Source organism: Castor canadensis, chromosome 2, assembly GCF_047511655.1.
Source record: "Castor canadensis chromosome 2, mCasCan1.hap1v2, whole genome shotgun sequence".
Classification (NCBI taxonomy): domain Eukaryota; kingdom Metazoa; phylum Chordata; class Mammalia; order Rodentia; family Castoridae; genus Castor; species Castor canadensis.
This window is the reverse complement of record NC_133387.1, coordinates 174,835,724-174,862,516: the sequence shown is the minus strand read 5'-3', so window position 1 is coordinate 174,862,516 and position 26,793 is coordinate 174,835,724. Positions and strand designations below refer to the sequence as shown.

General features: G+C 37.6%; 1 pseudogene; it reads right to left on the bottom strand.

Moving 5' to 3' along the window:
• Window positions 1-13,519: 13,519 nt before the first annotated feature.
• LOC109674767 (mitochondrial Rho GTPase 1 pseudogene) lies at window positions 13,520-25,991 on the bottom strand (annotated as a pseudogene).
• Between the last annotated feature and the right edge of the window lie 802 nt (window positions 25,992-26,793).

Below are 26,793 nucleotides of genomic sequence, written 5' to 3'. Positions count from 1 at the left end.
ACAAGTAGTCAGAATAATTTTCCAAAGACTCAACAAACGTAATTAAAATTTACAGAAATATAATAGTAATAAGTGATTTTTAGAAAAAAGATAGTTCAATGGATCAGATTACAGCATTCATATGTATTACTTTTGACAAAAGTACAAAGGTCATTGATGTAAAAACCACCCAGCAATATACTAATAAACAGACTCAGCAGCATATTTTACCTGAACTAAATGTTGCACAAGGCTTATATGTATCAAAACATCACATGATATACAAAAATACACAAAAATTTTGTTTACATGCATCCATTGAAATAAATTTAAATTAATTTTGCAGGAGAAAATAAAATAATTATACACTGTAACTAAAAGATTTGTTCCTAGAATCAAGGAAAGTTCAAATGCAAAACTTTAACAAAATAGTTTGTGGCAGAGGGAACAGAGAAGTATTATCAGCATTGTCCACTATTCTGTGGTGGACTGAACCATGTGGTTGGTTAGAGAATTTGTTTGCCCAGGGAAACTATGACTGTAAATCTCATGGGGCACTTTGATTTTCCTGGGTAGGTTTTGTTATTAAAACTCCACCATGACCCACTAGGATGAGTGTAATCAAAAGGATGGAAAGTAACAAAGGTTGGTGAGGATATAGACAAACTAGAACCTTCATATGTTGACAATGGGATCTAAAATGGCACAGCCACTTTGAAAACTGTGACAGTTTCTCATAAAGTTCAAATTAGAGTTAACATGTGGTACAGCAACTCAGCCTCTAAATATATATCCCAGGCATTTGAAATGTATGTCCATATAAGAAATACACATCTACTTTGCAAATTAATGCCCATGGTAGCACTATTCATAATAAATAAAATGTAATAATAACTGAATATTTCAACTAATGAATGAATAAACTATAGTATATCCATACCATGAAATAATACAAGCCTTTCAAAGGAATAAAGTCAGTCTACCTTCACGGATGAACTTTGAAAACATTATGTTTTCTAAAAGAAGGCAGTACAGACACCACATGTTTTATGATGACACTTCTGTGAAATTTTCAGAAGAGACAAATCCATAGATATAGAACGATTAGCATTGTACAGGGGCTACAACGTGACTGGGGTTAAAGAATAAAAATTGACTGCTGTTACAGTTTCTTTAGTTGGTGATAAAATTGTTCTGAAGTTATATAATGGTGATGGTCACACAGCACTATAAATATGCTAGTTAAACTTACTGATATAAAAAATAGCAATTTTGTTGGCATGAGAATAATATTTCCGTAAACCTGATTTAAAAAAAAAAAGAATCAAGTAGCTGGATGCCTGGTGGCTCACACGTATAATCTTAGTTACTCGGGAGGCAAAGGTCAGGAGAATAATGGTTTGAAGCCAACCCAGGAAAACAGTTACTGAGACCCTATCTTTAAAAAAAAAATTCACAAAAAAGGGCTGGTGAAATGGCTCAAGGTGAAGGCCCTGTGCTCAATTCCCAGTACTGCAAGAAAAAGAATCAAACAATGTAACAAATCACACTAACAGAATAAAGGAAAAAGCCAAGATCTTCCAAATGTATATAGAAAAAGCATGCTACAAATTCAACAAAACAATTCCTGGAAGGAATGAGGCATGGGTAGTTATTATTTAATGGGTAAAAGTTTGAATTTTACAAGATGGAAAGAATCCTGCAGTTAGCTAATGGTTATGCTTATAAAACAATATGAATATTTTTAGCACCACTGAAGTATGTATTTAAAAATAATTAAGATGACAAATTTTATGTAACATATTTAACATCAATTTCACAATTATAGTAAGAAGAAAGAGAATGATTGAAAAAATGTTTATATGCTATGGAATGAGAACTATAGTCCTTTTATTCTGCCATTAACCTTGGCATGATATATAACACAATACAAAACCACAACACGGCGTGATACAACAGCTTTCGTGCTTTCGCAGAGCCCGTGGGAATCCCATCTCTGGTGCACATCTGGTCCAGTCTGGATGCTCCATATGAGCTATGTGCTGGACTTCTCCTAGGTGTGTCACTTCATAGTAGGAAGGCATTTCCATATTCAAGGGCCCTATTCTCTGTCTTTGTTTATGGATTAGTATATTGCTCACTTGAAATAGAACACTAAAGTTTTGTAATTTTTTATTATACTGTGAACTTACCATAAATACAAATAAATATTCTTGCATCTTTTATAAAATAGACACCTTAAAGCCACCACTCAGATCTATAAATAGAATATTGCCCGCACCCCAGAGCCCTGTGTGTGCCCTTTTCCCTCCTTCACCCTGATTCTGTTGAAATCAGCCTCTGGCTTTGAATTACATTTTATCTTCATCAGATGAGTTGGGTCTCGTTGCCATCTACATCCAGCCCACAGTCAAAGTGGAAAAAGCACAACCTGGCCCTGGAGTGGTGGTGTCTAGCACATCTGGAACTGTCCCAGGTCACATCACTGCAGTGAACACTGGGGAGGTATGTTTTGCAGGAGGAGGTGAACAGTGGCTATCTCTGGCCCACTGCCCCCTCAAATATCTACAAAATATCTCCGAGTGAGATTTAATGAGTTATTGAATGCAATGATTTACTGTTTACCCTGGAACTGAGTAAGCACCCAAAATGCAGACTGATGACATAGATCACTTTTATCTGTTTCTATTTTATATAATGACCTCTACTTCTTGTACAGACCGTTATAAATTAAGAATATATACATGCATTATAAATTAGGTAATAGAGAATAATAAAGATGTTTTCTACACATTTATCTTACTCAAATATGTCATTCTTATTTGTGTTCTCAACACTTAATTCATAAAAATCCATTGCATATTTCAATTGTTTTTAAAATACATAAATTTTGAACAGTTTTTTTAAAGTTGTTTTTTTAAAAGCAAAACACCCAAGTCCCTGTCTCAGCAATATTGCCTGTGATTTGCAGCTCTAAATTGTGATTTGCAAAAAGCCATGAACATCTCTGAGTGCTGGCCCATCGTGTATGAAGTGGGAATTCAGTTCTGTCCTGAGGAACATGGAAAGCACAGGAGGGACAGTGCAGAGAACACTGTGCATTTCCTTCCTCCTGAAAGCAACTTTGACCCTCTGTGCATGTCTCTGTATTGATATTTGATGTGGGTTAATTCAACTTCATGTAACAGAGACACTAAGCAGTGCAAGTGATTCAAATTGTCTCTGACACATTAAGGAAATTGAAATCTCTGCCCCTTGACATCAAGGGAAATTTCAATGTTTAAAGGAACACATTTGGACAGCACAGTCCCTGAATATGAACTTCTTTAGCTAATGCTGAACTGAATTAAATGTGAAATATTCATAACTGACAGTGCTCAATGAGGATATTATCACACCATGATCAAACTGTAGGAGTAAATTTGACTATATAAGACCATTTTAGAAACTTTCCACATGTAGGGTGCAACTGTGTGCTGCATTGTGAAATTCTGCATTTATATTCTTCTCTAATTTTGCCTTATTTATGTTGGTGATGTACAGCACATTAACACAAGTTGCAAGGTACAAAATACAAAATGCCTGAGTGTGTGTGTGTGTGTGTGTGTGTGTGTGTGTGTAGGGAAGCAGTATATAAAAGAGTGCAAAGTGAAGTTCCATAAAGAATGGAGGTTGAGAAAATAAAGGGGTACAGAACTCAAACATCTTTCACTATTGGCTTTCATCAGCCTTTACCACAGTACATCCTGATCACCCTCATTCTTAACTATGTTGAGCAACAATAGTAGTTTGGTTACAGAAAGTTTACCTTATGCAAGTTCAAAACACCATCAGCAAATTTTCTTTCTTTCTTTTCATTAGGACTATTTTCTACTATCACCCAGTAAATCCAACCTTCCCCATTGATTCAGGAACATCTACTTCCTAGTACACGGCACAAGTGAATCCCATGACTTACTTCCCTGTTTCTTCTTAGATGTGACAATTTCATTAGCATTGTACACTCTCTGTTTTCTTTGTTTTGAAAGAAAATAAAATAAAGTTAATAACTAAAAGCTATCAAACAAATTGTCTTAAAACTTTTCCATAATTAACTTTTAAAGGCTGTTTTTGTTTTTTGAAGTTACTTTTCTCCAAAGCAATCTCAAAGAATGGAACCTAATTTTAAGAAAAGTTTATCTTTTCTGAAATTGAAACAGATTTTATCTGTATTTAAGTCTGTCAGAAGGATTAGTGATCTGTTTTCATCCATTGTTTGTGACACTGCAGTATTAAAGTACATGGCAGAGTGAATGCACCACTGCAGTGCCTACAAAGCTTCAGAAACCAGAGAGAAGCTTACTCATGTATAAAACTGCCCATTCAATGACAAAAAACTTTTATCAAAAGGAACAGGAGGCAGTAGAAAAGTCAAAAGAAGACTCCAAGATCAACTTACGTAGACAGAACATTTTTAAATGATAATCAAGGAAGTCTCTTTGGGGTTTGGTATGGAATGCGTGGTCATTTCAAACCACAAGCAAAGAATTTAACGTTCCCGAAACCTGAAGACAAACAATACAATGAGCTACTTATTACAAATTTGACAGCACTTCAGTATTAAATGAAGATTGTAAAATGGTAAAGTAGTGAACATTGTTTTATTGTTCTTTGGTTAAGGATAAAGAATTCTCAGGGGTTCATCCCTTTTTTAACCTTGGTGGAGGATATTTTATTCTTTATTTATCTGAGAAAATGCACTAGTGACCACGATTGGTACCAGAAAGAAAAAAAAACAGGTGTGGCTAACCCTGTTGCGAAAAGAATAATTAAAGAGTAAGGGCTATCCAATAGATCACAGTATCTAAAAGATTTGTTGAAAGTAAGCCAGGCACTAGAGGCTCATGACTGTAATCCTAGCTACTCAGGAGGCAGAGATCAGGATTACTGTGGTTCGAAGCCAGTCCCTGGCAAATAGTTCACAAGACCCAATCTTGGAAAAAGAAAAAAAAACACATCATATGAAAAGTGGGCTGGCAGAGTGGCTCAAGCAGTAAGAGTGCCAATTTAGCAAGTGTGAGGCCCTGAGTTCAAATCCCAGTGCCACCAAAAAGAGATTTGCTGAAAGTAGAAGATATTTGGTCCAGCATTGCAGAATTATTTCTTGTGGACAAGGAGGATTATGAACAAAGTAGAGGTGACCACAGTCTTACACAAAAGGAAGAGAGGACATATGGGTGATGGTAAGTGGGAACTTAGGATCTAGTTAGGATATAGATGTTAAGTAAAGAATCACACAAATATAAAAGAGTTATCTTTTTGATTGTTTTCTCAAAGGGAAATTATGTAACTTCCTATTCTAGAAAAGAAATTGTCAAAATCTTTTTCTTTCAAATTATTGCTACCCCATTGAAATACAAGGTTCTAATATGGATTTAGCACATGAAAGCATACAAAACATGGAATAATTTCATTGTTCCAAGATCATCCTCAGGATTTAACATTTCTTTTTTCCTCTTTTATTTTCATATTTTTATTGTACTGGGTGTACATTGTGACATTTACAAAAGTTCTTACACTATATCATGGTTGAATTCACTCTCCCATTGTTCTCCTTTATTCCCCCCCTCATTCTTGGAATAGTTACAACACGTCTCATTTTTCCATTTTCCTACATGAGTACATCATATTTCCAGTAGACTCACCTTCCTACACCCATTCCTTACATCCTTCTTAACCATTCTTTAATGTCAAGTAACTTAAGTCTCATCCTACTCAGAGAAAACTTGTGACTCCAATAATATTTCTACAATACTTTGATTCTAAGGGAAATGTCATAGGTAGGGACCTTAATTTTCTACCTTTTATTTTCTAAATTTGTCATTCTAATTTCAGTAACTGCTATTTACTTTCCTCAGTTGCTATTCTTTGTGTTTCTGATTCCCAACAAATGTGTCTCTTTTTCTGTTTATTCCCAAACATTATTAATGTATGTCCATTAGTGTATTATAATTGTTATCAAAGCCATATGACAATAAAAGACAGTGCTGTACTCTACAGAGCAAATATAAATTCAGATTGAAATGCAGTTTCTAAACTCTCAATTACTGTTCCAAACTAGAGATCTCTGTAAATTTTACTATGTATCTCTTATTGTTATCATCTGAATTCATGCTGATGGGCTCAATTCTTTCTCATACCCTTATTATCAAAATTACTGATACTTAAAATTTTTCAAATAATATTATTTGTATTTTTATACAAAAAGTTAGCTATATACATGAGTCAATTGTCTCCCACTAATCATAGGTTAACAGTTCTACTCTTTCACACCAGAAAGTACAGTTAAACTGATCTGTAGAATAAAAAAGTAACACCTTCCATGAGATAATAAATTTTCAAAAAAGAAATATTTTTAATTTCATATTTAATAAATAATTAACAAAATATAGGAGACACAAAGTATGTCAGAAAGAGGAATGGACCTAAAGTAAAGAGGCTGATAGTTTAATCTGGGCTTTTCCATTAAAAAGCTGTGAAATTTTGTAAAAATCATTAACCTCCCTGAGCTTCAGTACACTAACCATGCAGTGAATATACAAGAGTGATCCACATGAACTACATTGGTGTACAAAGTTAAACGTGAAAACTAAAGCAAAGGATGATGAATACATAGAGTTTACAAGGGCACATTTTGTTATATTAGATAATCCTTGTGGAACCTTGTATATGTTTAAAATACAAGTGTTTAAAGGAACACCAGTTCCTTCCTACTTGGTGGAAGATGTAAAGTCAAGAATAGAGACAGATTGTCTCATTCATATATCCAAAAGAATATAACAAGTAGAAGAAAAGTATGACACACAGTCTGCAATAGAGAATGTCAACTCAGAATTCACTTGATCATTTGCAGAACACTTTGTCATTCCCAAGGGAAAAAAGTCCACAATGAATATGGATAAAAAAGAGAGAGAAAATCTCCTTAATATTATCATTTAAAGGGAAACAAGTTAAAATGATGGGGAAAACATAATCTACTATTAACAGTTGGAGACAAATTGAGATGATACTAAACTAACCATCACTATGATAAGAGACAATAGAAAAATATGTTTCCTCATAGCCACTGTAATAAATAGAGACTTGATTCTTTGTAACTATATGCACAGAGAGACAGAATTTCTGAACAAAACTTTCTCCTGCTGAGAGTTTTTCTCATGGCACCTTTAACATCTTTGTTCCTCAAGCTATATACATAAGGGATTCATCAGGGAAACCACAATGGTATAGAAAAGAGATTTTCCCTCATCGCTGGAACCAGCAAAAGAGGTTTCAAATGCACAAATGTGCCTGACCCCAAGAACAGAGAAACAGCAATTATGTGGGAACTGCAGGTGCTGGAGGCTTTAGGCCTTCCCCGAGTTGAGCTTATGTGGAAGATGCTGGAGAGAATGAAGCCATACAAGGCAAAAATGTTGAGACTTGACACAATGGTGTTGATGGTTACCAAAATGAAAACCAGGAGCTCATGAACATAAGTGCTGGTGTAGGAGAGCTGGAGCAAAGGGAGAATATCACAGAAATATTGGTTAATGGGGTTTGCATCCGAGAAGGTCAGCCTCAACATGCACCCTGTGTGGACCACAGTACTAGTAAATGCCATCAAGTATGCACCAAGCATATGGTAGGAACATAATTCAATGGACATGACAGAGTTATACAAACATGGATTGCAGATGGCCACATAGTGATCATAAGCCACTGACATCAACACATAGCTTTCAGAAATAACAAAAAACAGTAAAAGTAGAGTTGGGTCATGCACCAAGAGATATTATTCTTCTTTACTACAAAGTTCATCAGCATTTTGGGAGTAAGCACAGAAGAATAACAGATCTATAAAGAACAAGTTAAAGAGGAAAAAGTACATGGGGGTGTGAAGGTGTGAATTCAGTTCAATTAGAGTTATCAAACTCAAATTTCCCAATGCAGTGACAATATATATTACTAGAAACAAGAAGAATAGGGGGAGTTGGAGACCAGGCTGGTCTGTTAATCCCACTAGAACGAATTCAGTCACAAAAGAGCCATTTCCAAAAGCCATTCTTCCTTTTGAGAATCTGCTTATACAGGGAAAAGGAATTACATTAAGAACCCCCTGCTATTTCCAAAACATTTTTATATAAACTTGGAGTATACTCTGGTAATGTCCTAGTCTAGCTCAATCTGAACCTGCAGACTCTCCTATCACTTGGTATGCTACCTCACATAAAAATCAGAGGCAGAAGTGAAACAAGTTGATGCTGCCTTCTAAAACAGATTAGACCGTAGCAGGGTGGAAACTAAAATGTTTTTTCTTATCCATAAGTAAGTGACCATATTATAGGAAAGGTTATTTACTACTGTATTTCACAGGATTAAAGGCTTCAATTTATAATGTGGAGAGTTCGGTCTGTGGAGAAGAAACTTAATAATCATATGTGCTTTCTGAATCCCCTCACGGCTCTGTTCTACCCTTGATTCTCCTTCCTGGTTTACTTGAGTTTCAGGACAAAACTCAATTGAAAGTAATGGGAAATATATTCCTGATTTCCATCTCTAATAGAGGGAGATATTGCACACATAGAATTCAGAAACTCACTGTCCTTAGGCCAGAAAGCATGGATACTTCCTTATCTCTTTTTTTGACCACCACTGGCCTGAAACAGCAATTTCACACTTTGATTCTTCAGTTCCTTTGACACTAGGAGGGTGGAGCACAGACTTACTTTCCACTGTGTCGTGGAAATCTTGATGAAATACAGATCCTGCTCTTGACTTCATGTCCTTTTTCCCTTATTCTTGGGATTGTGCAAAACCCGAGGAAGAGCCAAAAATAAACTCCTACCTCCTCATCTTCATATCTGATGGGAAATGCATACCATTGCTTCTCTTTCTTCCCTTAATGGAAAATTTCCATATGTTCTAGCTCCATTTTTTTAATTTTTTATCTCAAATTTCCCAAGAATTACAGTGTTTCAGTCCAATTAGCTCCACAAAATATCCCATTGTTAAAAATTCTATCTTAATTCTTAAACTTTTCCTTCTGAATAATTAGAAACTTGTACATGATTATCCTCCTGGGGATTTAAATGTGATAACTAACTTGGGAAGTTACCTAACTTTCTTTGCTTCAGGTTCACAATTTCTAAAACAAGGAAGGTAATTAACAGCACCACTTTCATTAGGTTGTCATGACAATGATAACCACACAAGATACTATAAGTCAAATGTTGAAATCAGTGACTGGCACATGGTAAAGCCATTAGAAGTCAGCTGTCATTATTCATTTTCTCATCACTGTGGTAGATCCTCTACCATTATATCAGTTAGATATTTTTTCCTCTGGATTCCTGTTTTCCCCTAAAACTAAAGATAATTTCTGCCTTGTTTACTATTTTGCTCCTGGTATAGAATATACCACAGTGTACATAGTAGGAGCTCATTAATTATTTATAGAATTTATACTGTTCTCTGGTTAAAAACTCAGAAGCTTTCCCACAGTTCTCATGTGCTAAGAACTGATTCCGCATCAATGAATTCTATCGCTTATCTCAGCCACCACAAAATCTCCAGCACTTGGATTTTAACTGAACTGTGCTTCCGGATTATAGTGGCTCCTAACTTTATTCCATTATTTTCCACATGCTCCCTTTTATGTGGCATCTGCATTGTTGCTAGAATAAGATCTAAAAGCACGTCTCTGTGCCACCTTAGTTTAAGAACTTCCAGTGGTTCTCCATTATCCTCTGGAGAGTTGAAGCCATGAAATAAATACATATATATGTGTATATGTATATTGAAATAAAAATTCAACCTGGTTTAAAACTGAAGAGGAAACTGAGACAAAGTTTTAACTGATGACAATCCAGGAAAGAACTCTTGATTGTATTAGATTTTGAGCATGTGTTCATTTATGCCCCTTTAAGTAGTTTATATTTCCTTTTTCAAGTTTTTTGTCAGCAATGCAATTTGAATTCAGAGCTTCACATTTGTGAGGCAAGCACTCTACCACTTGAGCCACACCTCTAGCTCTTTTTGCTTTGGTTATTTTTAAAGTAGGGTCTCACTTTTTGCAAGGACCAGGCTCATGCTCCTACTTTACACTTCCCACCAGAGCTGGGATGACAGACAGACTGCCACACCCAGCTGCTGGTTGACAAGGGTGTCTCATTAGCTTTGTACCTGGGCTGGACCTCAACCACAATCCTCCTATCTCAGACTCCTAAGTAGCCGGGATTACAGCCATAAACCAATGCTCAAACTAGGAGTTTATATTTCTTAGGTAAGCACAAAACTGGAGTCAGAATGTTCTAGGGGTGGTTGAGCAATTAAGCCCTGTTATCAAGGGCCATGTCCTTCCACGCTACCATCTTCCAGTCCATTGGTCTTAGTCCTCAAACTTATCAAAACATGGTCACAAAATAGCTATTGTAACTCCAGGAATCACATAAAAATATAATTGTATTTATAGGAGTAAACCAGAGAAGGAGAGAGAACACTGCTCACTTGTCTTTTGATATATTATAAAGTAAATCTTCTCCTGTAGTCAGTGGATGACTTCCCTTTGTCTCTTAAGTAATGTCTATGTAATATGACCAAACTAATTGCCAGGAAAATTCACAAGTTGAATATTCCTTAGCGTCATCCTCCCTTTGAATTAAGAAATATAGTTGGTGGTATTGGTAGATTTCTATCGCAGTTAGAATTTCCTCATTTGAAAATTAATGTCTCAGTTGAAATATATCTAAACAGTCCATCTCATGGGAATTTTTGACTTGGACAATATTTGAATATAAAAATGTGTTCTAGGAAATATATGAAGTGAGTGGTCATAGGTAATATTTAAAAATCTAATTAAGATCCTTGGTAGTGGAGAAATGTTACCATTATTTTCCATTCTCTTTTAAGTTCCCTTTAGCTCACTATGAGAAGCACTAGAATCCTTTAGAGGAGTATTAAGAGCTAAGGGAAGTGGTAGTTTTAAGCAATAGCTCAAGGAAAGAAAATGTTAAGGACTCTTTCTCTCTCTCTTTCTCTCTCTCTCTCTCTCTCTCTCTCTCTCTTTCTCTCTACTTTCACTCTTATTCTTGGATCATAGGTAGTAAAGTAGTAACACCATCCCCAGCTTTGCTTTTAAATCTTAGCCAATGACAATAAAAAGTCAAAATAGTGAGCGGTGTTGGAAAGAACTCATACATGGCATGTGGGAAAAAAAGGAGTTAGTGAATGGAGACAAATTGATATCATTTAAACACACAGGACAGTTGTGTAAAATCAATATTTATTTCAAATAAAGTGGAATTGTGAGTCAAAAATAAACTTCATGTTGATCTCTTGATATTCAACAAGGATGTTAGGAAAATTTGTGGAAAGAGAATAATCTTACAATGAATAGCAAAAGAACAACTGGATGCCCATATCCAAAACTTTATTTGAATATTTGTATCACGGAATAAATAAAACTAACTCAAAATAAATATCAGATCCAAATATAAGAAGTAACATGACTATGAGAGGAAAATATTGGAGTAAGTCCTTGTGAACTTGCTGTAAGTACTGATATCTTAGATATCAAAACTAAAACACATTTACACAAGAAAAACACAGAGGAACTGAACATTTTAATAATTAAAGGCTTTTGAGATTAAATTGACATCATCAAGAGAGGGAAAAGATAACCACAGAATTGGGGAAAATGCCTAAATCATGTGCCTGAAAAATATGTAACATCCTGAATTCATTAATAACTTTTCAATATAAAAGTACAAAAAGGAAAAAAAGTCATTTTTTAAGATAGGCAAAACATTTGAGCACACACTTTCCAAAACTTTGCAAAACAAAAAGACACTGTAAAAGTTTTTCAAAATCATTTATAATCAGGGAAATGCAAATCAGACAAAATATCATTCCAGACACACTAGGATGGTGTTAATAATATTTTTTTAAAAACTAATACAAGTGTTAGTGAGGGGTACTCAGACACTGCTGGTGAGAATGGCAAATGTTTTCAGCCACTGTGGAAAAGAGTATGGCAGAGTCTCACAAGATTAATGATGCTATCAAAATACTGTTAAAGCATCATATGACCCAGTAATTCATAATACTAATTATATGACTCAGAAAACATATATTTCCACAAAACTATACACATGAATGATCAGAGCTCCAGTACTCATAATAGCCTAGAAGTAGAAAAATCCAAATACCATCAACTGGTTAATGGATATATTAACTATGCCATATTCATAAAATTGCTCGTTATTGAACCTAAAAATTAGGAATGAGCAACTTTTACAAGTTGCAAAGTTAATGAACCCTGAAGACATTATTCTGTGTGAGAAATGCCAGTCACAAAGAATGTATGCGATGTCATTTAATTTATATGAACTATTCAAGAAAGAGTAATCTATAGAAAGAAAATGGATAGACTAGACAGGAAGTTGTATAGGGCAGAGAGTGAGAGAACAAGGAATGATGGCTGAAGTGGCAGAGGGTTCCTTTTCTGATGTTGGAAACATTCTCTTTTTTTCACAGTACACAGCAGTTATTTATTTAAATACATGAAAAGGTCAATGATGGAAAAATAGGTTTATCATGAGGGTTTATATTAATTAGACTTATTTTACTTTTTAAAACAGTGCTGCCTCTACGTTACCCTAGCCAGATACAGAACACTCCATAACACCTGCAGGACAGTAATATACTATAACAGACACAGCCATTAGAAAATGATTTATACTTGGGAGGAAACTCAGCAGCAGTGAGATGACTTATTTATTTAAACAAAAACATTGAAAATTTACAAATTTTCTCATTTGATTGAAGGGCTATTAAAGTCCTTATACTGACAAAGGAAGCAACATAATCGTGTGGATAATGTCTCTTCCAGGTGCTTTTACCTTATTTCCTCCTTACAGAAGAACTGCACACTCAGCTACACAATTTCCTAGAATGAAATTTCTGCACAATGGCTTCACCCCTGGCCTTCCGTAAGTGACTGAAACAAATGACTGTTGGTAAGCTGATGCTGACTCACATGTCTTCTTAAAAACAGAGAAAATTGCAAGTGTGCCTTTGTACACGGAGAACCCAAAGGATCATCCTGGGTAACTGTGACATAAATAAGTGACCCATGAGTATATAATCTCTGAGATCACTTAAACCTAGAGTGAGCCAAGTGAACACTAAGAACACCACATAGAAATGTTTAAAAATATAATTTCCAGCACTCAGTTTGGGAGACCATACCTTGCCTGAATACGTACATTATTTACAAATATTCCCTTTAGCCCCTGAAAAATAGCCATTTCAGTTTGCTATTAAGCTGCTTTCTCTCCAGATGCTATCTAATACTGCAGTTATTACCATCATTAAAATACGCATGAAAATATTAATGAAGTAACTCTGCATGTATAAATATCTCAATATTTCTAGCAGAATTTAAAGCATTCATAATGTACATAAAAGTATTTGTTTTGGGTAGGCCAGGAGTTGTTTTTATTTTTTAATCATCACAATTTCAACAATGCTTGTACATAGCAAATCCCAAAACTGCAAAACCAGTAGCACCAAAACTAGCTTGAAGCCAAAACATGGAGCTCTTGAGGTCAGCTTGTGTCACATGTTAGTATGTGGCTATTGTTGTCTATTTAACAAAGATGTCCTTACTGGGTGCATCAGCATTATCGCACGTGACAGGTTGAGGTGGAGGCATTTGTGCTTCCTGAAGAAATCAGCAGTGGGATACTATGTTCTTGTTTAAGGTCATGCAGGTCTGACTTTGCAGCTACAATTAAGTAAGAAATTCTGTTGTCCATAAAGTGTTGCTTAAAAATCCTGGCACAGTATTCAAAAGATTTGGGATTAGTGACATCATATACCAGGCATGCAACATCACAAATGATCTAGGCCTTAGCTAGAAATTCTGATTGTGAGATATCATGCAACAACAAGTATTTCTCTTGTCCATACACATAAACAGTGTTAATCACGTAGTAGGATTTATGATCATGACAAATTTTCTTCTGCCTCACTAAGTTTCTTCCAAGAAGAGCCTGATGTACTCCACTTTTCCCACAGCCTTTCATTCCAATTACATTACATCTGAACACACTTTGAGTCAGCTTTTTCTGCAGGTCTGCTTTTTTATCTCTTGTCACTGCAATGGCTGAAGCTTGAGATTCTTGTTCAGTCAAAATGGAAAAGTCTAGGAGGCCCAAATTCTCCAGGCACCACTGTACATCTAAGTAGGTCATGAGCATCAACTGGGAAAGGAATCCCTTGTAGGTTATGCCTCTTTCATTTGTGCAAACTGTGTTATTCACACCTGGTTTCCACGGTACGTAAAGAAAAACTTTAAATTAATGTTTAAGCTTATCAGGTGACAAATCACAGTCTCTATCCAAATCATATTTGTCAAAGGTGCTTTGGAAAAACAAATATGCATGATGACTTAATTTGGTAGTACAATCAGGAGGTATTTTTAGTAGAGGGAATAAATATTCAGGCATCAAATCCAGGTCATCATCATAACCAAATCGTGGAAGCACAATCCAAGTAGTTTCATGTCTCCCTATAAGTGAAATGCATATCAGCAATGGCGCACCATGTATGATTTGGAACTGTGATAAGTTTATTATAAAGTACACTACCTGCACAATGGTATAGTACTACTTGAAAGTGGGTTTGGATCGGTTATAAATACAAATTGCAGGGGCTTGTGGAGTGGCTCAAGTGGTAGGACACCTGCCTAGCATGATTGATGCCCGGAGTTCAAACCCCAGTACCATTAAAAAAAAAAAAAGATGGAATGTTTTGGTGTACAGGTCTTGCTCCAGTCATCACATGTGCTCTTCTCTATTCTGGCTCCATGTTCAGATCCGTGGCCTTTGTGTTAGCAGGGGATTTGAAGAGCAAATGCTGGTCACCAGGATTCTGAGGCAGGTGGTGGGCAAAACAGTGCTCCCAGCCTGCAGCTGGAGGACCACTCTCCTGCCTCTCCGGTTTCTGGGCATCTCCCCTCCACAATTTCCAGAAGGTGCCAACTCCCACTCGGCCTCTTTCTCTGAAAACAGGACTTCCTTGGGTCCTGATTACAGGGGGTCTTGGCCAGCTGTGCTTGAGGCTTGCCTACATTTTGAGGAAATGATTTGGGAAAGACAATGTGATTTTGTCAGACATAAAGAAACCCCCTGCATTGTCATCGCATCCAGTACACAGGGAGAAAAAGAGAAAGTAGCAAGGGCTCAAGTTGGCCTTGAAATTGTTGTCCATGGTGCCTGGAACTCTCTCATGCCATGTCACTGAAGGAAACACTGGAGAGTGCATGTTCTGGAGGGTGAGGTGAACAAAGTCATTGCTTCCACACTGGGACACTCATATGGTCCCAAATTTCACTGATGTTAGACTTACTTAGATGTTGAATGCAAGGAATGACTGCTGACACCAGGACAGAATAGACACTCAAAATAGACCAGTGATGTAGGCCACTACTATCTATTTCTTTCATTGACTAGGCCAGTATAAATTAAAACCATATGCACACATTCTAAGTTAGCCAATAGAACTGTAAAACATTAATACAAAGGATGCTATCTAGATACTTTTCTGATTTGAGTGTTTAGCTCTTATTTGTGTGGTAAGGTACTTGTATTCACTAAAACCATTCTTGTTATTGGACTGACATTTAAAATATGTAAATTTTGTATAATTAAATCTGATAGATTTCATGTGAAATGTCACGTCTTAGTCTCTGCTCCACCACTTGTGAATTATGACTTGGAACAAGCCATGAACATCTCTGAGAGGAGGCCAATCATCCATGAAGTGGAAAATAAGATTCCATCCTCATGGACTTCCAAGTTGTTCCCTGAGTGTCACAGAGACTGACAGGTGGGACAGTGCAGAGGAAACTGTGCACAACACTCTACCTGAGGCTACCGTACCATGGGCATGTATGTCTACACTCATGTTTAACATTGCTAACTCTATGCTATGTCATAGGAAATTTTAAGGATACAGGTGATTCCAGCAGCATCAAATCACAAAGCAAGAGGTCTTTCCCTAAGAATGTAAAACTTCTCTACACTGGGTGAGATTTCAATATTTAAAGGTATATATTTTGGCCAACAAAACCTTGCAGATGAACCCCTGCCTTCTTCTACTGCCCAATTTAACTAGTAGTGACATGTCCCAATTCTGAAGACAAAAAGCAACTGTGCCAGACTAATGGACAAATTCCTTGTCAGCCATCAACATGTTTGTTATGCTAATGTCATCAGTTTTCAGAGTAGTTTTCACTATAAGACCATTGGAATTTTATCCATGAACAATGTAATTTGTTTGGAATTATGAAAATTTACCTGTATGTCTTTCTCAGACTGTACCTAATTCATGTTTATGAGATGCAGAATATTGCCACAAGTTGCTAGCCAGTTAAATATTGCAAAATGTTTAAGGAACATGCATATGTGTCTGCATGTCAATATGCTGCTGCAAGTGTTTTGTGAGTGAATGACTGGATCAACAAACATTTGCTCTTGCTGGATTCAAATATTACTTTTTGCCAATTCCAGCTTCTCTGTCACTGAAAGCAAGATCCATGTACCTGAATGTGATTGGAAAGAACATAAATAGGGCCCCATACTATACCATTCATGTTAAGCAGGCATTTCATGAATACAAGACTTAAAGTCACTGTGTATGTGTGTGTGTGTGAGAGAGAGAGAGAGAGAGAGAGTGTGAGTGTATTTGTGTTAGCATTTGGAGTCATTGTAAACATGAGTTCAGAGATGGGCCCAATAAACGTTGGTGGTTAAAGAAATAAAAGCATACAACTCAAAGTCCCTTTTACTTAGTACTTTATCAACCTTCAATCAGAATGCACCTGGTCATGGTCATTCCAAAATTAATCCTGAGAAACAAAAGCATCTTGCTTTAAGAAAGTTTCTGTCAAAACAATTTAGGTTATAATGAGGCTTTCTTTCCCATCTTTAACTAAGAGGATCATTTTCTGTTAGAACTAAAAAGCCCAAACTTTCCTTCTGCTATAGAAACATCCCTGTCCTGGTACACCAGCAATGACAAATCCCATGGCTTCCAGTTTAACTCTCAGCTGTGACAAATTCAGTAGAATTACATTTGTCTCTCATAATTTCTTCTCTGCCATTCATGTAACAAAACAAAGACAAAGGATTACTATGCAGTGCAGGAGAACACCCAGACCACGTTACCTTTTTTTGAAAAATTCCAAATACATGAATAAATCTTATGTTGGTAAAAATCAGATAAATTATGTTCTTTCATATTACCCTTAACTTTTCAAAGTGCATTTTTATTTGCACCTTTTAATCTTATACATGGGTTTCATCATGATATTTCCATGCAATCATAAAATGTAAAATGTACACTGATCAAATTCAAATTCACTCCCTGTAATTTTAAATTGATTTTGCAAAAAATGATTAAAAGTATGAGATTAAATGTTAAAGGAAGTTCATCTTTTTTTTTAATAAAACAGATTTTATTTGTATTTTGAGCTTCAAAGGCAAGACTAGTATTCAGTATTCCAATTTAACCAACATTTGATAATGTCAAATGTTAATGACACCCACAAGAGGACACATTTCACAAAGGCTTCAAAGGGAACCAAAAATTATAGATACTATTCTTTCATTTAAATGCATTTCTATTCAAAAAGGAAAATGATTTTACTAAAGAATCAGCATATGAAAGGAAAAAAATGAAACAAACTTCCATCCAAATTCAAATATTTTATGCACTGATTAAAAATCAAGCACGTTGATGGGGCTGATGGAGTAACTCAAGTGGTAGAGTGCCTGCCTTGCAAGCTTGAGGCCATGAGTTCAAACCTCAGTACCACCAAAAAAAATAAAATAAAAAAGCATGTTGATATTGGAGTCATTGGGTAGGAATCAAATGAATGCTTCAAAAATAAGGCAAGTAGCAATTCTGCACACCTAAAAATAAAACCAGCTGTGATAAAGTTTACAATACTTAAAAGCAGAGGACAAAAATGTTATTACACTTATCTTAGAAAATATTAAAATCATTACTTGGTATAAAATTAAGAATTTCCAGTTCACTCATACTTTTTGCCTGTTTTCTCAAAAGGAAAGTTAACTCTACTAGTCTCAAAACCACATTGTTGGAGAATCCAGATGGTGACTGGACAAAGACACAAGCAGCCTGAGCTCCGTGGATCAGGGACCTTGCTGAGAAGCTGGAGCCATGCTTGATGGAGGTGAAGCACCAGGGAGAGCTGAAACTTTGGCACCCTGAACCCCTAGCCTATGGAAGGCTTCTCCACTCCATGACACACTGAGAGAACAGGCGGGCTGCCACCCCAATGCTGCCACCAGCCACTAGCTCTAAAAGTGCTTGGGAGACCTCTGGCAGACCAAAAAGGTGAGCACCAAGCATCACACAGTATCCTTCATCCACCCCTGGAATAAACCAGCACAACCCACCTTGACAGATTGATTCCCACCTCCACACAAAAAAAAAAAAGAAAAACTGAATAAACAGCAGAACTGAAAACTAGCACACAGCAGAAGGGGCAAGGGTAATTGAAACTGCACCAGAGAATGGGGGAGGGGAAAAGAGCCTACCTCACTTGCACAACATCAGTAAACAAACAGCAGGACAGCCAACAGTGAGCAGGTGATGGACCACTGCTTGAAGAAGGGAAGGAGCAAAGGCAACAGACTACAGGGCCCAGTCCCGGGGCAGCCACAGTCAGATGGCTCTGCAGCGTTGAGGAACAAACAGCGAACCATTACAACAAGCTAATGGCTGCATCCAGCTGACAGATCACTGACCTTGCCCTAGCCCCAAGGAAAGGGGGCAAGGCAAAGACACAAGCCCCTAGTAAACAAGCACAGAGATAAGCCAACTCCAATGCAGGACAACTAGTAGACTGCAGAGCTGCCACACCTCACTGCAGGAGAAGTTGACCAGGCAGCAGCTGATGAAAGACAGAAGAAAAAAAAAAAAAAAAAAAAAAACACTACACACCGGCCAAACACCTGGCAAGGGGAAGACAGAGCTTCTGCTTAAATACCAACACCAGGACTGGATACTAGAGAATTAACACCAGAACTTAAACTAAGACTGAAATTCTATTGATCCTGAACCTGGAGTTTCTGTTTCTTTGTTTTTGTTTGTTTGCTCATCTCTCCCCATTGATCTCTTTGGATTTTTTGTTTGTTTGTTTGTTTTTGTTGATTTTTTTTTGTTTTATCAATGTGAATTAGTTAATACTAAATTGCACCAAAACCAGGGACAGAAAGAGCACACACACACAATTAGCTAAAAATCCAATACAGCCACAAAACAAAATTTTAAAAAGGGAAAGAAAACAGGTAACTGAAACCACCAACTAGCCTATCAAGAACAGTTACACAATACCAACAGGAATGATGTGAAAAAGAAAAAGGGAAGGAAACCATTCCCCCTCAAAAAATAATTTAATACAGTATTCAGAGGGAAATGAAGAAAATGGATACCCAGTTCCGGATGCCAACCAAACAAAGACAAATGATGCAAAGGAACCCAACAATGTCCAGAAGAACAATCTCAAAGAAGATATCCTACAAGTAATCATAAGAATTTCATGGAGATGATACTAGACATGGCTACCCAAAATGTACAAGAGGCACTCAAGAAATTTCAAGACAGCAAAAATAAAGAATATGAGGAGACACAGGAACAAATAAACGAACTCATAGCAGACCTAAATAAACACCAAAGTGAAACAGAGAACACTATAAATAGGGAGATAAATGAATTAAAGATGAAAATAGACAATATTAAAGAGGAAGTGACCCATGATATGGAACACCTCAGAAAAAAGAACAAAAAAGAAACGCAGAACACAATGGAAGGCCACTGCAGCAGACCAGAACAAGCAGAAGACAGAATCTCATAACTTGAAGACAAAATGGAAATTCAACAAAAAACTGAAGAGCTATTAGTCAAACAACTCAAGACCTCACCAATAGCATCAAAAGACCAAACCTGAAAATCATGAGCATTGAAGAAGGAGAACAAGTGCAAGCAAAAGGAATTTGTAATATATTCAACAAAATAATCACAGAAAATTTCCCAAATCTAGAGAAAACTATGCCCATTCAGGTACAGGAACCCTCCAGGACACCAAACAGACTTGATCAAAATAAAACCACCCCATGACATATTATGATTAAAACAACAAGCACAAAGAACAGAGAAAGAATATTGATGGCCATAAGAGAGAAAAAACAAACAACATACAAAGGTAAAGCATCAAAATCAAAGCAGATTTCTCAATGGAAACCTTAAAAGCAAGAAGAGCATGGAGTGAGGTCTTCCAAGCACTGAATGAAAATAATTTCAACCCTAGAATACTCTACCCAGCAAAACTATCATTCAGAATAGATGGAGCAATAAAAGTCTTCCACTATAAGCAGAAACTAAAACAATATATGACCACAAAGCCACCACTATAAAAGATTCTTCAAGGAATTCTGCACACTTAAAATGAGAGCAAACAAAACCATGACAGGAGAGGCAGTACCAAACCACAGGAGAAGAAAAGGCAAGAAATTAGAGAGTAACATTGATTCAGCTATACACAATCAAACTCTTAAACAACAAAAACAACCAAATGGCAGGAATCACCACATACCTATCAATATTAACACTGAATATTAATGGACTTAATTCCTCCATCAAAATAAATCATGTAGCAAACTGGATTAAAAAGGAAGATCCAACAATCTGTTGCTTACAGGAGATCCATGTCATTGACAGAAACAAACACTGGCTTAGGGTGAAAGGCTGGAAGAAGATTTACCAAGCCAACAGTCCCCAAAAACAGTCAGGAGTAGAAATACTTATCTTGGACAAAGTAGACTTCAAACTTACATTGATCAAATGAGATAAAGAAGGACACTCCACACTAATAGAAGGGGAAATACACCAAAGGAAATAACAATTATCAACCTATTGCACCCAATTTCATCAAACATACTCTGAAGGAACTAAAAACATATATAGACTCCAACACAGTGGTAGTGGGAGAATTCAACACTACCATCACTAATAAATAGGTCATCTGAACAAAAAATTAATAAAGAAATTCTAGAACTAAATCACACCATAGATCAAATGGACCAAGCTAATGTCTACAGAATATTTCATCCAACTTCTGTACAATATACATTCTTCTCAGCAGCCCGTGGAACATTCTCCAAAATTGGTCATATCTTAGGGCACAAAGCAAGCCTCAGCAAATTAAGAAAATAGAAATAATCCCATGCATTCTACCTGATCACAATGCATTAAAACTAGAACTCAACAACAAAAACAGCAGTAAAAACATGAAAACAATTGGAAACTGAACAGCACATTGCTCACTGATCAATGGGTCATTGATGAAATAAAAGAGGAAAATAAAAGGTTCCTGGAAGTTAATGAAGATGGAAACATGACCTACTGGAACCTATGGGACACAGCAAAGGCAGTCCTGAGAGGAAAGTTTATAGCCATGAGTGCATATATTGAAAAGACTGAAAGATCTCAAATCAATGACCTAATGTTACATCTCAAACTTCTAGAAAAACAAGAACAAGCAAATCCTAAAACAAGTAGAAGGAGAGAAATAATAAAAATAAGGGCTGAAATCAATGAAATAGAACAAAAAAAAAACATACAAAGTATCAGTGAAACAAAAAGTTGGTTCTTTGAAAAAATAAATAAGATTGACAGACCCCTGGCAAATCTGTCTAAAATGAGGAGAAAAAAAACCCAAATTAGTAAAATCAGAAATACAAAAGGGGAGACAATGCAAACACCACAGAAATCCAGGAAATCATCAGAGACTACTTTGAGTAACTATATTCTAATAAATTTGAAAATCTTGAAGTAATGCACAAATTTCTAGATACTTATGACCATCCAAAATTGAACCAAGAGGACATTAATCACCTGAATAGATATGTAACACAAAATGAAATTGAAGCAGCATTAGTCTCCAAAAACAAAAGAAAAAAAATGTCTAGGACCTGACAGGTTCCTAGCTGAATTCTGTCAGATATTTGAAGAAGATCTAATACCAACCCTCCTTAAAATGTTCCACGAAATAGAAACGGAAGGAACACTGCCTAACTCATTTTATGAAGCCAGTATTACACTCATCCCAAAACCAGACAAGGACACCTCCAAAAAGGAGAACTATAGGCCAATCTCCTTAATGCACATTGATGCAAAAATCCTCAATAAAATAATGGCAAACCAATCCAACAACATATCAGAAAGATCATTCACCACAACCAAGTCAGCTTCATCCCAGGGATGCAGGGGTGGTTCAATATCCACAAATCTATAAATGTAATACAGCACATTAATAGAAGCAAAGGCAAAAACCACTTGATCATCTCAATAGGTGCAAAAAAGCCTTCGACAAGAGCCAACACCACTTCATAATAAAAGCTCTAAGAAAACTAGGAATAGAAGGAATGTACCTCAACATTGTAAAGGCTATATATGACAGTCCTACAGCCAACATCATACTTAATGGTGAAAAACTGAAACTGTTTCCCCTAAAATGAGGAATGAGACAAGGGTGCCCATTATCCCCACTCCTATTCAATATAGTGCTGGAATTTCTAGCCAGAGCAATTAGGCAAGAAGAAGAAATAAAAGGAACACAAATAAGTAAAGAAACTCAACATATTCCTATTTGTAGACTATATGATCCTATACCTTAAAGACCCAAAAAACTCTACCTAAAAACTCCTAGACACCATAAACATCTACAGCAAGGTGGCAGGGTTCAAAATCAACTTAGAAAAATAATTAGCTTTTCTATACACCAATAACAAACAAACTGAGAAAGAATATATGGAAACAAATCCATTTACAATAGCCTCAAAAAAAAATCAAATACCTAGTAGTAAACTTAACAAAGGATGTGAATGACCTCTAAAAGGAGAACTACAATCCCCTGAAGAAAGAGATTGAGGAAGACTACAGAAGGTGGAGAGATCTCCCGTGCTCATGGGTTGGTAGAATCATCATAGTAAAAATGACTACACTAACCAAAAGCAATCTACATGTTTAATGCTATTCCCATCAAAATCCCAATGACAGTCATCACAGAGATTGAAAAATCTACCCTAAAGTTCATTTGGAAGCACAAGAGACCATGAATAGCCAAGGCTCAGAAGACTAAAAATCATATTTTCTCCCTCATATGCAGAGTTTAGATCTAAGGCAAATACAGCAATGTTGTAGGACTTGGGTCACATACTAAGAGGAGAGCACATACGGGAGGTATGGGGATAGGTAGGAAATCCAAAACGTGAAAGTGTTTGATGTCCCCACTGCAGAGGAACTAATAAGAAACCTTTAAGTGACAGAGGTCAACACAAGAAGGGGATCAGGAACTAGTAAAAGGGTCAGTTAAAGATGAATCAACTTGGACTGTAACACATTTGTACATAGAAACAATGCTATGATTCTCTCTCTATAGCTATCCTTATCTCAACTAGCAAAAACGCTTTGTCTTTCTTATTATTGCTTATGTCTTCTCTTCAACAAAATTAGAGATAAGGGCAGAACAGGTTCTGGAAGCAAGGGGGGTTGGAAGGAGAGGGAGGGGGTGGGGGAAGGGGGGAGGAATGGCTCAAATAATGTATGCACATATGAATAAATGAATAAAAATGATTTTTTAAAGAATAAAGTAAAAAAAGACATTTTCACAATGTTTTATTCACCAAATATAATTTAAATTCTCACTGCTTTTCTAGTTGAAATATGAGATTTTAATACCTTAAATTCCATATGCTAACAGCATGTGAAAATCAAGAAAACAGGAGTGATTTAGTTGTTTCCAGGTCCTCCTCCATCTGGGTATATTTTTTCTTAGTATCAAGTAACATAAGCCTGTGTTATATCCAGAGAAATCCTTATAATCCCTAAATATTTCTAGTGACTTCCACAAAAGTGAAAGTTGCACCTCCCATTTTTACATTATTTTACTTTCTAAATTACTTCTTCTAACTTTAAACTAGCATTCACTATTTCCTCTCCCTTCATTCCCCACAAATGTGCCTACAGAATTTTCACTGTCACTCCACAAAGCACTGGTAAACTATTGTTATCATGGATTACAAGTATTTCCAAAGTATTATTGTTGTAGGAGTGTGCTAGCTGAGATAGGAGACTCCTAGGCAATTATCAGGAAGCAATGTTTTATTGTTCCAGGGATAAAGAAACCCAGGGGAAAGATATGAAGGCAAGCTCCCTCCCCTGGCTGGCCCCCAGTTTCACAGATGTGTTAATGTGCTGTGCTGTAACCTTGTGCTAGTGTGATAAGTTGAATCCTTGTGCTAATAGAATATGTTTTAACCTCCTAGTGAGAGGCTAACTGCCATGTCTGCTTTTTTCCTTCCCACTTGCTTGCTTCCACACTCTGAGGCATAAAAACCCACAGCCCTGAGCTTCAGGGTCAGTGCCATTTTTGGTGAGATCCAGAGTGCTGGCCCACTAGCATAATAAATCTTCCTTTCCTCCAACCACCTGGGTTTGAGTCTTGTTCTTGCTCATCCGACATTCTTTCCACAACATTTCTGGAGGCCCCAGTGAGGTCAGGCCACCGAGCCCCATTAGGTAATGGGTCCCTGCTCCCTGGCTCTGCAGCCTGAGGGGATCCCTGGAACCAGGAAGTGTACACCCCTGATGTGATTCTGGGGTCTCCTTCCAGATGATTGAAGGAGGCTGCGGAGCAGTGAACCAGGCCCTCAGACTGGTGGAGTGAAACTGAAATCTGTGCCAGACATCCGGACCAGGTAGGAAGCCCCAGAGTAGTCAGTGTAAGGAGCCAGCATGGACTGATCTTCTGCAGGGGATTGGCCAAACCCTGAACAGTAGCCAGGGTGATGCATCCCCTTCCTCTGTGACCAACGTGATTCTGGTCAACTGGGACTAGAGGAGGCCAGGATTTTAGGGAAAAATAAATAGGAACCAATTGCTTTAAACTCTGAGTGATTGGTGTGTTAGTGAGTGACTTGACTCACTTGCATTTCAAGCTCAAATTTGTGGCTCCATGGCTGGGCACCTCTAAGGTCCCCTAAAGTCTATGGAGTCTGAGTGGGCTCCATCTGCAACTTCACAGTGATTGGCATAAGGTCTATGGTGGTATAGGGCTAGCGTCTGATCATAAGTCACCCTGTCAGGCTGAACCCACAATGGCCAAGCCACACCCAACCCCATCACCTAGGGTTGTGGCCCAACAAGCACCTGTGTGGCCTCTCACGGACAGGCACCCCCTTCCTTTTGTCTGTCCTGTGACACCAATAATAACCAAGCACATATAAAATTGGTTCTTGCTAACTTTAGGGGTGGCTTTTCAGGTGACTATGGAGTCCAGATGAAGCCAGCAAAGCTCTGAAACTTTTGTGAGGCACAATGGCCCACCTTCAACATAGAATGGCCCACAGAGAGCACACTGGACCTAGCCACTATCGCCCATGTGAGAGACATAGTCGTTGGGGAACCAGGTCATACAGATCAATTTCCTTACATTGACTCCTGGTACATCCTTGCCACCCACCTACCTGACTACAGAGACACACAGCTGTTCTGGTTAATGGAAAAATAAAAGAAAAGATATTTGGGGTCCACCACACCTCAGATCCCAAACTGCTAGACCCACCAGCATATGTTCCTCTGGTGTGCCTTGCCACCCCGGCCTCCCTGACCTGAGTCAGACTCAGAAGACCCCAACAGAAAGGAGGAGGCATCGGACCTGAACCCCTACCCATGTCATCCAACAGCTCCCTTGTTGTACCCCCCTTTGCCTTCAATGGCCCCAGAGAAAGATAAGAGCCATTGGGGAAGGTTGCCAAACTCTGGGAGGCAAACAAGCAAGAAGGCAGGAACCCTGGCTGTGGCACTATGCCCCCTGTGCCAGGCTCTGGGGCTGCCATTACCCCAGGCAGATGGGTCATATGTGGCCAGACCCATGCAATACATGTACCCAGACCTTCACTACCACCAACCTCCTGAAATGGTGGCAGCACTCAGCATACTCAGAGGAACCACAGGCTGTAATAGAGCTCTTGACCAACATCATGCACAGCCACCAATCCAACTGGGATGATTGCCGTCAGCTCATGTCTACTTTCTTCACTTCTGATGAGTGCTGGCAAGTATACCAAGCAGCCAGAGCATGGCTAGTTACCCAAGCTCCACCACAGACTGCAAATCTGGAACGATGGGCAGATGAGAGAATCCTGAACACCAGACCAGACTGGGATCCAAATGCTCCCGCTGGGCTCCAATCCATCCAGCATATAAGACAGGCCATCCTGGAGGGAGCCTGCCAGGGGGCATGAGGAACAACCAACCTAGCAAGGGCCAGTGAAGTCACACAGAAGCCTGATGAGCTGCCTAGCCAATTCTATGACTGGATATGCAATGCTTATCATTGGTATACTTCATCTGACCCTGAAGCCCCCAAGAACTGGCCTATGATCAACAACACCTTCATCCAACAGTTTGCCTCTGATGTTTGCCAAAACTGCAAAAGATGGAGGGCTTCACAGATGCCAGTATTGACCAACTCATTCATATAGCAGCCAAGATAGTAGCAAACCAAGAGGATATGGCCAAAAGAGAAAAAGAAAAATATCTGGAAAAACAAAGGCAAAGATCCTGGCTATGGCCCTCAAGGTGGGAAATGGGAAGACTGGAGGCAGGAAGAGAGATCCCAACAGGAGAGAATGGAGA